At 37.9% G+C, this 11,902-nt stretch overlaps 1 protein-coding gene across 1 annotated transcript in view; it reads right to left on the reverse strand.

Moving 5' to 3' along the window:
- Positions 1-1,747, reverse strand: part of ARHGAP5 (Rho GTPase activating protein 5) — a 111,419-nt gene extending 109,672 nt beyond the window's left edge. Inside the window, exon 1 of the mRNA XM_019754531.3 lies at positions 1,525-1,747. The gene's annotated coding sequence lies outside the window, so the exon portion shown is untranslated. The remainder of the gene's footprint in view (positions 1-1,524) is intronic.
- Positions 1,748-11,902: the final 10,155 nt, after the last annotated feature.

Here is an 11,902-nt window from a genome sequence, read left to right on the forward strand (position 1 = left end):
ATATTATTAATTTTGGAATGTGAGCATGGAAGATTTGCCCCATGTCACTCTTTTCTATAAAAATTACTCTGGCATCAAAGATACATTGAAGGATCTCGATGTATGGCCTCTGTGAACGCATTTCAGGTTAAGGAAGATGGGGCAACTCTCTACCTAGAATTTGTGGGAAGTGACCATAAGACAGGTTGAATTCTCACTTTTGTTGCTTTGTCTGGGAAAACCTCACTGCCTTGAGGATCGTGGAAGAACCTTTTTGCCCTCTCTGAGCCTGCGATGTCCCAGCAGCACCTCCTCAGCAGTGAACGCTGACAATTCACCCCTCACTTGCAGGGGTTCTGTGTTATCTGTACTCATATAGATCTCCATGCCTTTGAAAAGTGGCAATGATCAAGCTGTCTTATCAATCAATTTACTCAAAGCTTGTGGTCAAAACAGACAGAAATTATTTGAAAAGGTTAGAAAGGCTAAGAAGTTTTTAGTAAATTATGTAACATATTAAATTGCCTAAAAGTACAGTGCCTTTTCAAACGACAGGATCCTAATTTGTAATTGCACTCTTATTGTTTAGATACAAGTTCATCCTATAATTCAAAAAACATTTTATTATTTCCTCATCTGGCAATGGTTACTCTTGACCCTGTGGTCACATAAGAAGTTTCGGCAGATGTTACTTTCAATTTAAATGGATTTTTATGCCATTAAAAGGAATGTTTGCTCTGTCTAAGAGGAGTATTGACTATAAAAGTCACAGGCTCTGGACCATTTCCTGTGAGATTTTTCCACTGTCCTTCCAATTAGACAGTCAATGTGATGTTTCTCTAAACATGATCATTTATTTTTCTCTGGAGGGTTCCCTTCTATCCTATTCAAGAAAGATGATCCTGGAAAATAAAGAACGCTTTCTATACCCCCAGTGCAATATTTATGATTAATTGCAGCCCGTCGTATTGAATGACAAAAGAAAAAAGCATTCAGTTTCCTTGCTCTTATATAAAAAAGCATTTGTTGCAATTTGAGTCCCAGCCAACTTCCATTGTTTAGACAATAATTAGTCAAATTATACCAATCACCAACAGTCATAACAGAAATTATGTAATTGTAATTTAGACCAATGACCTTGAACTTATGACAATAGAATATGGGATATGTAACTGCATAATGTGACACTAGAGTTTTATACCTGTAAAGTCAAGGTTTTTATATTAGTTAATTAATTTGCAATACCTCGTATCTAAACATTTCTGAAAGTGACAAAATTATGTAAGTTTCACAAAATATCCAAAGAGCATCTTATTTCAAACAAACTAATCCATATTAAAAATAAATCAATAAATATAAATAATGCCTTCATAAATGTAAATATAAATAATGACTTCATATATTTCAGAAATTTGAATGGACTTGGCAGCAAACATGTTTAAATTGAATTGTTTCAGGGAATTGGTCTAGTATAAATTATTGAATGATTAAAACAAATTGACATCTTTTCTAACCAGAGAAATGCTGAATCTGTTAAATACTCACTGTCAGTAGAGTTCCCCTTAAGAAACAGAATGGGTAATGCATACAAAAACAAAACAAGTTGGATGCTTCACATCAACAGAACGATGAATAAAGGACTCTTCCAGCACAGTAGGCAAATTTCCCCTTTAATAAGCAGCCAGGAAAAAGCAATATTTTAATGTTTGCTTTCCTTCCTCTGAGAGAGAAGGTTTCGCTATGACTTATTTTACTTCCTTTTCATTCTGTCCTATTTTCTTGGCTCTCACAGACAGCTCCAGTAGCAACATGACAATACCACTCTGCACTTGCCGAAAGCGCCTTTTCTCTAAAACTCTAAGCTGTGGTCTATGCGAGGAGAGTATAAAACAGGGGAAACGACGCAAACATTGAAGTTCATCCTCTTGTGCAAACATTTTGAGAGACTAAGACCCATCTTAACACTAGACTGGGAATGAGAGACACCAAAACAAACATAACTCCTCCCAAAGTTCATGCTTAGTATCCTTGAGGCCTTTGGCAAGATTTGTCATTATCTCGAGTTCTGTCTCACATTTAAAATAAAACAATGCCATTTTCTTTATGAGGATGTGGAAAGTAACTAGATTGCATTTTCTAAAATAAATCTTGGAAAGAAAGCAGATTCTTAGAATTCTAAAAATAAGCTTAAAGTGGGTGCCTACAGCCTATCAGTCTTTAAAGTATTTTTTCTGGAGTAGAAAACATTCACATTTCTATTTAAAAAAGAAAGAAAAAACTTACTTGTCCAAGGAAGAAATACCTCAAAATAAAAAATGCTTCAGAATGAAATGTATCAAAACATGGTTGATGCTCTCTCTTTGAGCCTATGTATATGCATATGGATTTCTATATCTATATCTACACAAGTATTTTTTAATGGAAGAAAAAAACATTTTCTTTGCAAACATCAGAGCTCTCTGTTGTATATTAAGATTATTTAAGATTACTACCATAAGTCAGAGATTTTGGACTCCCCAGATTTCTGACGATCATGTAATCATCTCAATATTCACATGGAAGCATTTCAAAAAATTCTACATCTACTTATGATACTTTTAGCCAGTTAGGAAATGAAGGGAAATTCCTTTACCTAATAAAGGGCATCTATAAAAACCCTTCAGCTAACATTATACCCAATGGTGAAAGAATTCACTTAGAACAGGAGTAAGGTAGGGGTATCTGCTCTCACCACTCTATTCAATATCATACTGAAGGTCCTGGCTAATGCAATAATGTAAGAAAAAATAAATAAAAGATATACAGATTGGAAAAGAAATAAAATTTTCTCTATTTGAGGATAAAAAATACATCGAAAGATACTCAACAACATTATTTATTAGGGAAATGAATATTAAAACCACCATTATATACCATGACGTACATAATAGTGTAGCTTAAAGAAAAAACTGATCATACTAAGTGCTGATCAGGATATGGAGCAACTAGAACACTTATACCTGTTAGTAGAAATGTGAATGTGAAACAGCCACTCTGGAAAACATTTTGGCATAATAAGAGAAATAAAAATGTTCTTATAAACATTTATTTAACATATGACTCAGTAATCCCATTCCTAGGTAATTACCTTAGAGAAATAAAAACCAGTGGCTTTACTCAAATTGCTGAAAACCGGAGACAACTCAAATGTTTTTTTGGTAAGCAGAAGCAAACTGTGGCACATGTGTATGAAGAATATTACTCATCAATATAAAGAAATTAACTATTCAGACACACAACAACATAGATGAATCTCACATGCCTCATGCTATGTGAAAGAAGTCAGACTCAAAAGGCTACATCCCGTACAATTCCAGTTAAATGACATTTTAGAAATGGCAAAATTATAGGAACATAAAACAGATCAGTGGTCAACAGGGGCTGAGGATGGGAGTAAGAGGTTTATTTTTTGAGGTTGATGGAACTTTTCTGTATCTTGATTGTACCGGTGGCTATATGACAGTGTGTGATAGTCAAAATTCATAGAACAGTACACCAAAAGTGTGATCTTTACTGTAGGTAAATACAGTAAACTTAAAACGTGAATCAACACTCACAATCACAAACATAACAACCTGGAAGGATATATAACAAAATACTGATGGTGATTAGCTCTTATATATGGTACTATGGGTGATTTTAATTTTCTTCCTTGTCCTCTTCTGAAATTTTAAGATTATCCCCAATCAATATGTATTACTTTTGTTTCTAGGAGAAAATAAAATCACATTTATTTCACCTGTTGAATGTGAGCCTCCAGACCGAGTTAAGATTGCAACTGGCTCTCGGAGGCCTCCATAACTCCAGTTTTCTTTCCCTTCTTCCCTTCTGTCCTTTGTCTTTTATGGCTGTTTCAACATCTCAATCAGTTCAAGAGCTGCAATGGTTGCCTAATGTACTCAAGCAAGCCCTAACTTCTTTGCTGCCTTTTGAGTCTACTTCTGATAAAACAAGATTAAGCAAAGATTTATTATGTTCCGGGCACTACTAGTTGTTCCACAGGCAATATCCTATGTAATCCTAGTACAACAACCTTAAATGATACCTTTTTTCTGTCCTCAATTTACAGATGCCCATAGTCACAAGTTAATACACTCAGAAGAGCGATGATTCCAGAGTCCAAATTCTCAACCACTGTCGTGGAGTGAGGCGGTGTGGCATCTGAAGGAAAACTTCTGGGGTTCTAAAGCTTGACTCACTACTCTCTATCTTGTGACCTTGGGAGAAATTACTTAACTTCCCTGAGTCTGTTTCCTGAGCATAAAATGAGGATAATAGCAGTACCTATTCATCAGCTGGTTGTGAGGATTAAATTATATTATACATGTGAAGTGCCTGGTACGTGATAGGTACCCCTCTCCCATTTCTTCTCCTCTCCCCCACACCAGTCTTCTTTCCTCTTCAGCTCTAGCAGGAACCTTCAGCTCTCATCAAGTTGATCTCCTAACCTTTCAGGTACAGCACCAAGCTCTTCTTGTCTTTAGGTCATTGGTTTATTGTTCCCTCAGCCCAGAACAACATCTCTTTCTCTTTTCCACTTTCTGTCTTACCCTAGCCTACCTGACTAAGCTCAAGTTTCTCTCTGTCCAAGACATTTCTTTATATGCCTCCTGGGGATGGGCACTGATGGTTGTATGGGCATTAATTTTGTCTTTGATTAAAGTGGCCATCCAATCAGATAGTCATTAGCTTTATGTGATCATTTAAACTTCAATTCATTAAAATCAAATAAAATTAAGAATTCTAGCTCCTCATTTACACTAGCCACATTTTAAGGGCTTAATTGCCGTAAGTGGCTGGTGTCAACTATGTTGGATAACAACAATACAGAGCATTTCTGTCACCAGAGAAAGTTTTATTGAAGACTGTTGGTCTAAAAATGCAAACATTTGGAAGGTGAGGCCTATAGCTAAGGTTCTAAAATCCAGCAGTGCATAACACAGTAATTACATAGGAGGAACTCAGTTGAGTAGTTAGTTATGTTTTGCTTTACTGATTCACTGAGGGTATTCACATTTGATGGGAATACTAATGTAGGCATGATCATTTGACCTAGGCTACAAAATACTGATTGATTAAGTTATTTATACAATTTCAACTTTAGTTTGAAAAGAGCACATTTCCAAAAAGCTGAGACTATCTTTCCCTTCTTAGGGAAATGAAATAATTATTCTGCCAATGACCCCTTCAGTTGGGAGCTGATGTCCTCTCTAACACATGCAATTTTCACAGATTCTTAGGTGGAAGCTGCCTGTGTTAAGTAATATTTTGCAAAACATTACCTAAAATAATTATCTGACCATGAAAAGATTTCCTTGCGCTTGGCAAATACTGCCCTGATAACTTGCAGCATTTCAGTAAAAGGAAAATGCATATATTCACCTTATTTTAAAGGTAAAGAATTAAGGTCAAGTGATTTACCTAAGGTCACATTTCATGCTGGGACCGGACAGTTCCTTTAGACACCTGAGTCCCTATCCTACTCTCTCTTCACTGAATCCTAGAGTTCTAAATCACTCCCATACCCTGCAGGTATTTTACACTCATTAATAATGCCACTTATTCTGAGTGCCTACAATTTGTAAGCTCTCTGCAATGCAACCCTCCCACCCCAATCATGTAAACATCTTGGCTCTATCCTAGCTGAGTCACTGCCACAGAGTAAAGGACTCTCAAAAAGCCAGACTGAGCTTAAAGCATTCCACTAAAGCTGCTGCAGAGAAGTAGGTCATTAAGAAATAAAACATAAAATTAGCAAAACAGCATTTTTTCTCCTATATGCTAAGAGGTTTCTCCAAATGATAACACACACACACACACACACACACACACACACACACACTCCATATATTAGACAGGAGGGCAAATTGAGAAAGTGGCTTCAGGGAGGCGTTGATTGAAATACTCAAGCAAGATGAATTGCCTTTTGATAATTAGATTTGAGGAAATAATTTTTTTTTTTTGGTCTTTTGTGTGGCTACTGTTTTGTGTAGTGCAGAAAGACTTAAAATTCCAAGGAGATAAAGGTCTTTCTCCACGTGCTTCATCTTTGTGCTTATATCCAAGACACAATGAGAACGTTCATAAAATTTCCTGTATCAGGCTTATTTGACAAACATTTTCAATGTTAAACAGATTCCGCATTTCAACCAAACTATAATTAAGACTTGAAAGAGAAAGTCTTATTCTAGGATACATGATTAACATTCGAAAGAATAAAAGGAGGATAGATGTGAGTTTCAACAAGTGAAATTAGCAAAATGAACCTGATTTTATATTTCTGGCATTTCCTGATAGCATAGCTCCTGAAATCATAGCACAAATAATGGCCCCAATTATTAAAACTGAGAAATTTAACAAGGCACAAGATCAAAGCACAGGCACACTAGGTTAACCTCACACTCATTCAGTCACAATTATTAAAAAATGCTTTCAGCTAGGCTGGTACTTTGAATTCCAGAGGATTTCTTAACTGACAGCAAATTTATAGCCTTTCCTTATTGCAGCAAATTTGCTTGACTTTTGGTCTTTATGCTGACATTTTGATAAACTAGTACTTCAATCCCATCGAGAAATAGCATGATAATAATCTATGGCAAACACTCGCAAATTAAAAAAAAAAAAAAAGGAACAGCGATAGCAGGATAACATGAAACTGTCCACATAAGAACATCCAAACCTGTAAAGAATTTATACGAGTTTATTTAAGCCAAATTGACGACAATTGCTGGGAAGCAAAATCTCAACAAATTGAGAAAATGCTCCAGAGAATGGCAGTTTTGCAGCTTATTTTATGCATTAGAATATAGGAGGAGATGTAAAGAGAGTTACATGAAATCCATTGGTGGTAGATTAAGGGGGTGGGGGGAAGCCATATGGGGAAATCTCTGGGATTGGATAAAAAGTAAAATGGAGAGACACATACCTATTTTACACCGGTGGGTACAGGAGCGTTAATAATTAACATTAACAGCATATAGAGATGGTATGTGGGGAACAAGATAACAATGAGGGGTTCTGTGGTCTCATGCTTTGTTGCCAGTGGTTGTGCCCTGAGGGGTCTGGAAAAGGAGATTACCCTGACATTTCAAAGGCATGTTATCTTAGATGCAAAAAGACAATAGACAGGCTCACTTAAGGTAACGATTGACCTTTGTCAAGGAAGCTACAGGCCTAAGACATGACTACCCACCATGACCAGCTTTTAGTTAGGGATTTTTATGTTCAGACCATATATGTGGTTACTTTTGGTCTCTGAGTTTGTTAGGCCCTCTGAGAACGTGGCCCCTTTTTCATCCACACAACTCTCCAACATCAGAAAAAGTAATCAACATTACCAACAAAAACCTTATTTGCAGTCTCTTTGCTTTTGTCTATATTGAAATCTGCTCCTCCTCCACCCCCGTCCCCTGGGAGGTACACTGAATCTTTTTGTTAAAGAGATGGGATGGGATGGGAAGGTAGGGAGTCAGAGACAGAAGGACATAGAGTGTGATGAAGAGATACAGAGAGAGGGAGCGAGAGAGAGAGAGAGAGAGAGAGAGAGAGAGAGAGAGAGAGAGAGAGAGAGAGAGACCAAGACTGATGACATGGTGAGAGGGGCTGAGAGTGAAATAAAAACCTCTAACTTAGAGCTAGTTGGTAGTAGGTTAAGTGTTGAGTGAAGAGTGAAACAAAGGTGGATGTATTCAGCTTTAATTGACTTGCTCAGTGGTCCAACCATATTTTCCCTGACCTTTCCACCACATTGCACCCCCAGTTCACATTCAGGGACTCTCTTTTGAGCATCATCAAACCTTGATATATTCACTCAGGCTGTTCCAGTCGGGTCAATCACCAAAAAGCAGAGAACACTAATTTGTAACCTCCAAGATATTTGGATCAGAAGTTATTTTTCATTTGAAACTCAACTGTCTGAGCCACTCATCCCCTGATACCATTATACAGCGCAGCTACCCAGGTTGCTCTCCAATCTTGGCATTTCATTAATTACTACAGGAGATGATTGCCTCCAACATTTGTATTAGTCAAAGCATCCTCTTTACCAGTGAAGCAGGAGGTAGGAGGTATTGTAGGATTGACTGATTCTGGGGGATTGATAACATAAAGCAAGCATCTGTGTGATCTGCTAACACTGGCCTATTGTGCACAACAGAAGATACTGAGTGCTCTGGTAAACTTCATTTTCAGAAACGAGCCAATAACATTAACTATGCCAGTGGTTCCCAAACTTTAGCTTGCATCAGAATCATCTGGACTGGAGGGCTTGTTAGAACACACACTACTGGGCCTTCCCCCAAGAATTTCTGACTCAGTAAGTTTGGGGACCCACCCTGAAAACCCAGCAATCCCAAGTAATTTAGGAGGGAAAGCCTGTGGGGAAATGGAATAGGTTCATACATGCAAAGAAGGAAGAAGAGGCCTCCTCTAGACCAGTGTTTTTTAAACTTGAAGGTGACTATAAATCACCTGGAGATCTTGTTAAAATGTAGATTCTCACTGAGTAGGCCTGGTGTGTGTCCTGAGATTCTGCATTTCTAATAAACTCCCAGGCGATGTTGATGCTGCCAGCCCAGGAACCACACTGAGTTTCAAGGCTCTATATGACCCAGGGCAGTGTTTTTTAACTGGGGACCATCCATATCAAAATCATGAGTTGACTGAGGAGGGAGGGTATTGTTATTAGTGCAGATTCCCAGGCCCACCCTTAGATATACTGCATCCAAAGCTCTGGACGTGGGGCTCCAGTAATGCAAATACGTTTCTATGATTTTTATACAGACTGAGAACAATGGATTGGGGGTGTGAAGGGGAAACAGGAAGAGGGGGATGTCAATAGGTAGTTATTCAGTGATTACCGTTTCCACGTACTGACTACCAGAGCCCCTAATTATTTTCTCTCTCTTATTTATTCTATTGCCCACCTTACAAGTTCTGACAATTAAGTTCATGAACTTGTTGCAACGATGTTGCTAACCTTTTTTGACATCAGAGGGATGATTCATTATGAATTTCTATTAATTGGACAAACAGTTAACTAAGTTTACTATTTGGAAGTGCTGAAAAGGCTGAATGAAAAAGTTAGACGTAAATGACCTGAACTTTTTGCCAACAATTCATGGCTCTTGCATCATGACAATGCACCAGCTCACCCGGCACTGTCTGTGAGGGAGTTTTTAGCCAGTAAACAAATCATTGTATTGGACCACCCTCCCTACTCACCTGATCTGGACCCCAATGACTTCTTTCTTTACCCCAAGATAAAGGAAATATTGAAAGGAAGACATTTGGATGACATTCAGGACATGAAGGTTAATACAAAGACAGCTCTGATGGCCATTCCAGAAAAAGAGTTCCAAAATCACTTTGAAGGGTGGACTAGCCTCTGGCATCAGTGCATAGCTTCCCAAGGAGAATTGATCATAGGGATATTCAGTGATTCAGTATGTAGCACTTTTTCTAGGATAAGTTGGTGACTTAATTGTCCAACTTCGTATGTTGGCCATTGGTGACATCATCAGAAAAAGTAGCTAGGATCCTAAAAGAAGGGGTGAAACTTCTAATGGCCTAATTTGCTCTGTATCAGCAAAAGCTTAGTAAGGGAAAAAAGGGAACTGTAGGCCACATTTAAAAATTTTTCCATAAATTGAAATTATTCCTGCTTTACCTGTCCTCTGTTTCCATTGACAACCACAAATTGTTGTCTAGACTTCTTTTGTTAGTAGTAAGTGAAAAATGTTTCTGTAATGATTACTTAATATGTTGCTAAATCCAGGAAACAGCAACTGTCTGCCAGCAAGTGCCATATTGAAGTTTCCTAAACACTACAAAAAATAGAAATTATTTACAGTTGGCATTCAACATTGGCAAACAAGTAATGCTATTAAAGATGTATTTGCATATGTTATATTAAGAGGCATGCAAATGTATGTGCAAAACTGGGCATAATTAATCATTTCCACCAGTGATGAATATCCCATTTCCAATCTTGCCATCCAATCCCCCCTTTCTTTTTAGCACAGATGTGTGTTTCTAACCTCCTGGGATCCCGGCATTATAGGCAATACCCATCTCCCCACTCTAACTCCTACACCTACATGTAAAGGACTGAACCATGGAAAATGATTCCAAGTTCTTAGACTAAGAAAATAACGTTTGAACAATAGTAAATATGGACAGTTGTTTCTAGTCCTAGTTCTTATCGTCAGGAACATCTATGGAACTTTTCAAAAATTCAGATTCCTCAGTAACCACAAGATTCATATTCAAAAGGTTTGGGATAGGCCAGGAAATTTATAACTGTCTAAAACACCCCAGGTAATTCAGATGATCAGCCAGGATCGGCCACTAGTGACATACATAAATGAGCATTGCATAGAATCAGGGAACTTTGATAATATTGTAGTTATTATTTTTGTTGTTAATAGTTTTTATTAATATTAAATGAGTTCTTCCTATATATCAAGCATGTTACTAAGCACTTTACATATATTATCACTGAATCGTCATGACAACCATCCATCTTGTGGATGAGGAAACTAAGACTTAGAAAAGTTAAGTCATTTGTCTAAAGCCAGAGATAGTAAGTGGCAAAGCAGGAATTTGGTTTCATCACTAAGTAGTACATGAGTCATTTGAAAAGCTATGTGAGTCATTTAAATCATTACGTTTTCTCAATTGCAAATAAGGGCTGTTGGGCTGGACACTAGAGCACTTCTAATCTTTCCAGCTCTAATGTTTACTTGTGGAATTGAGTTGTACTGGAAGACGTGTTTTTTGGCCTTCTGGAGCTCAAGATATGTTGTCAGACTTCCTTGCCCTCCTTCCCATTTCATGTTTCAAATGCCACTTCATCTATGGCTCTTTATTTTCTATAGAGCAAAAACTCCTTCACCATTAGCCCTCATTCTCTCTCGCTTCATCTCCCAGCACCTCAGGGCAGAACCCCAACCCTCCAGCCCCGTTGGGTAACAGGCTTGCCCGGCTCTGAGCCCTCGCTCACAGTCTTCTTTCTGTCTCAATGCTTTGCCCTTCTTGGGTGCTTGATGGAATAATCCTGCTTGCCCTTCAGAGCCAACCCACATTATTAACTCCTTTGTGTAGACATCCCTCTTTTCCTGGCCAGCATTAATTTGCTCCTTTAAGATTTCATTTTGTCCTGTGTTATATAGGTAGAATGAACTTAAGTCCTAGCTCTCTGGCAATCTCAGTTTCAAATATCCACATAAGCATACCAGTACTTGGTAGTCTTGGTTTAGACTCGTGTAAGGGCACTAATCCCATTCATAAGGGCTCCATCCTTACGACCTCATCTGCTCCTAATAACCTTCCAAAGGCCCCACCTCCTAATACCATCACAACGTGAGGTGTGGCTTCAACATATGAATTTTAGGGAGACACAAATATTTATTATTCCTTAATAGGCCATCATCAGACCCTCAAGTCCAAATCATTGAACCTACCACAGCACAGGGTGGCAGCATTCAGGGGAAAATAAATGTAGTAGGCTTCCAAAAGGGGTTTCTGTGTACTTAGACACCAAGAGAATAACTCGTATAAAAAGAAAATTTTAGTCAATTTTGAATTCTTTTTCAGGCATTGTTCTTTGGCAACTTGTGGAAGCTTTCACTGACTTCCCACGGTCTTCGTAAGTATCTCTTTTCTGTGTTCCCAGACCATGTATCTCCCCTCTTAACCATACCATGGGTTGTTATGACTTTACCTATTACCCACATGGAACTGAAAGCTCTACAAAGACAAGGTGTCATTCAATTCGGCGTTCCCGCAGAAATTACTCAATATATGTTTGATGAATTAATGAAAGGAGAAATTAGCCATCTGTACCTGTCATTATGACCATGTACGGACTTTTAGGTGGAAGGTA

The sequence above is a fragment of the Rhinolophus sinicus genome, chromosome 3 (assembly GCF_057876585.1).
Source record: "Rhinolophus sinicus isolate RSI-liver-muscle chromosome 3, RSI-T2T, whole genome shotgun sequence".
In the NCBI taxonomy this organism is placed as follows: Eukaryota; Metazoa; Chordata; class Mammalia; order Chiroptera; family Rhinolophidae; genus Rhinolophus; species Rhinolophus sinicus.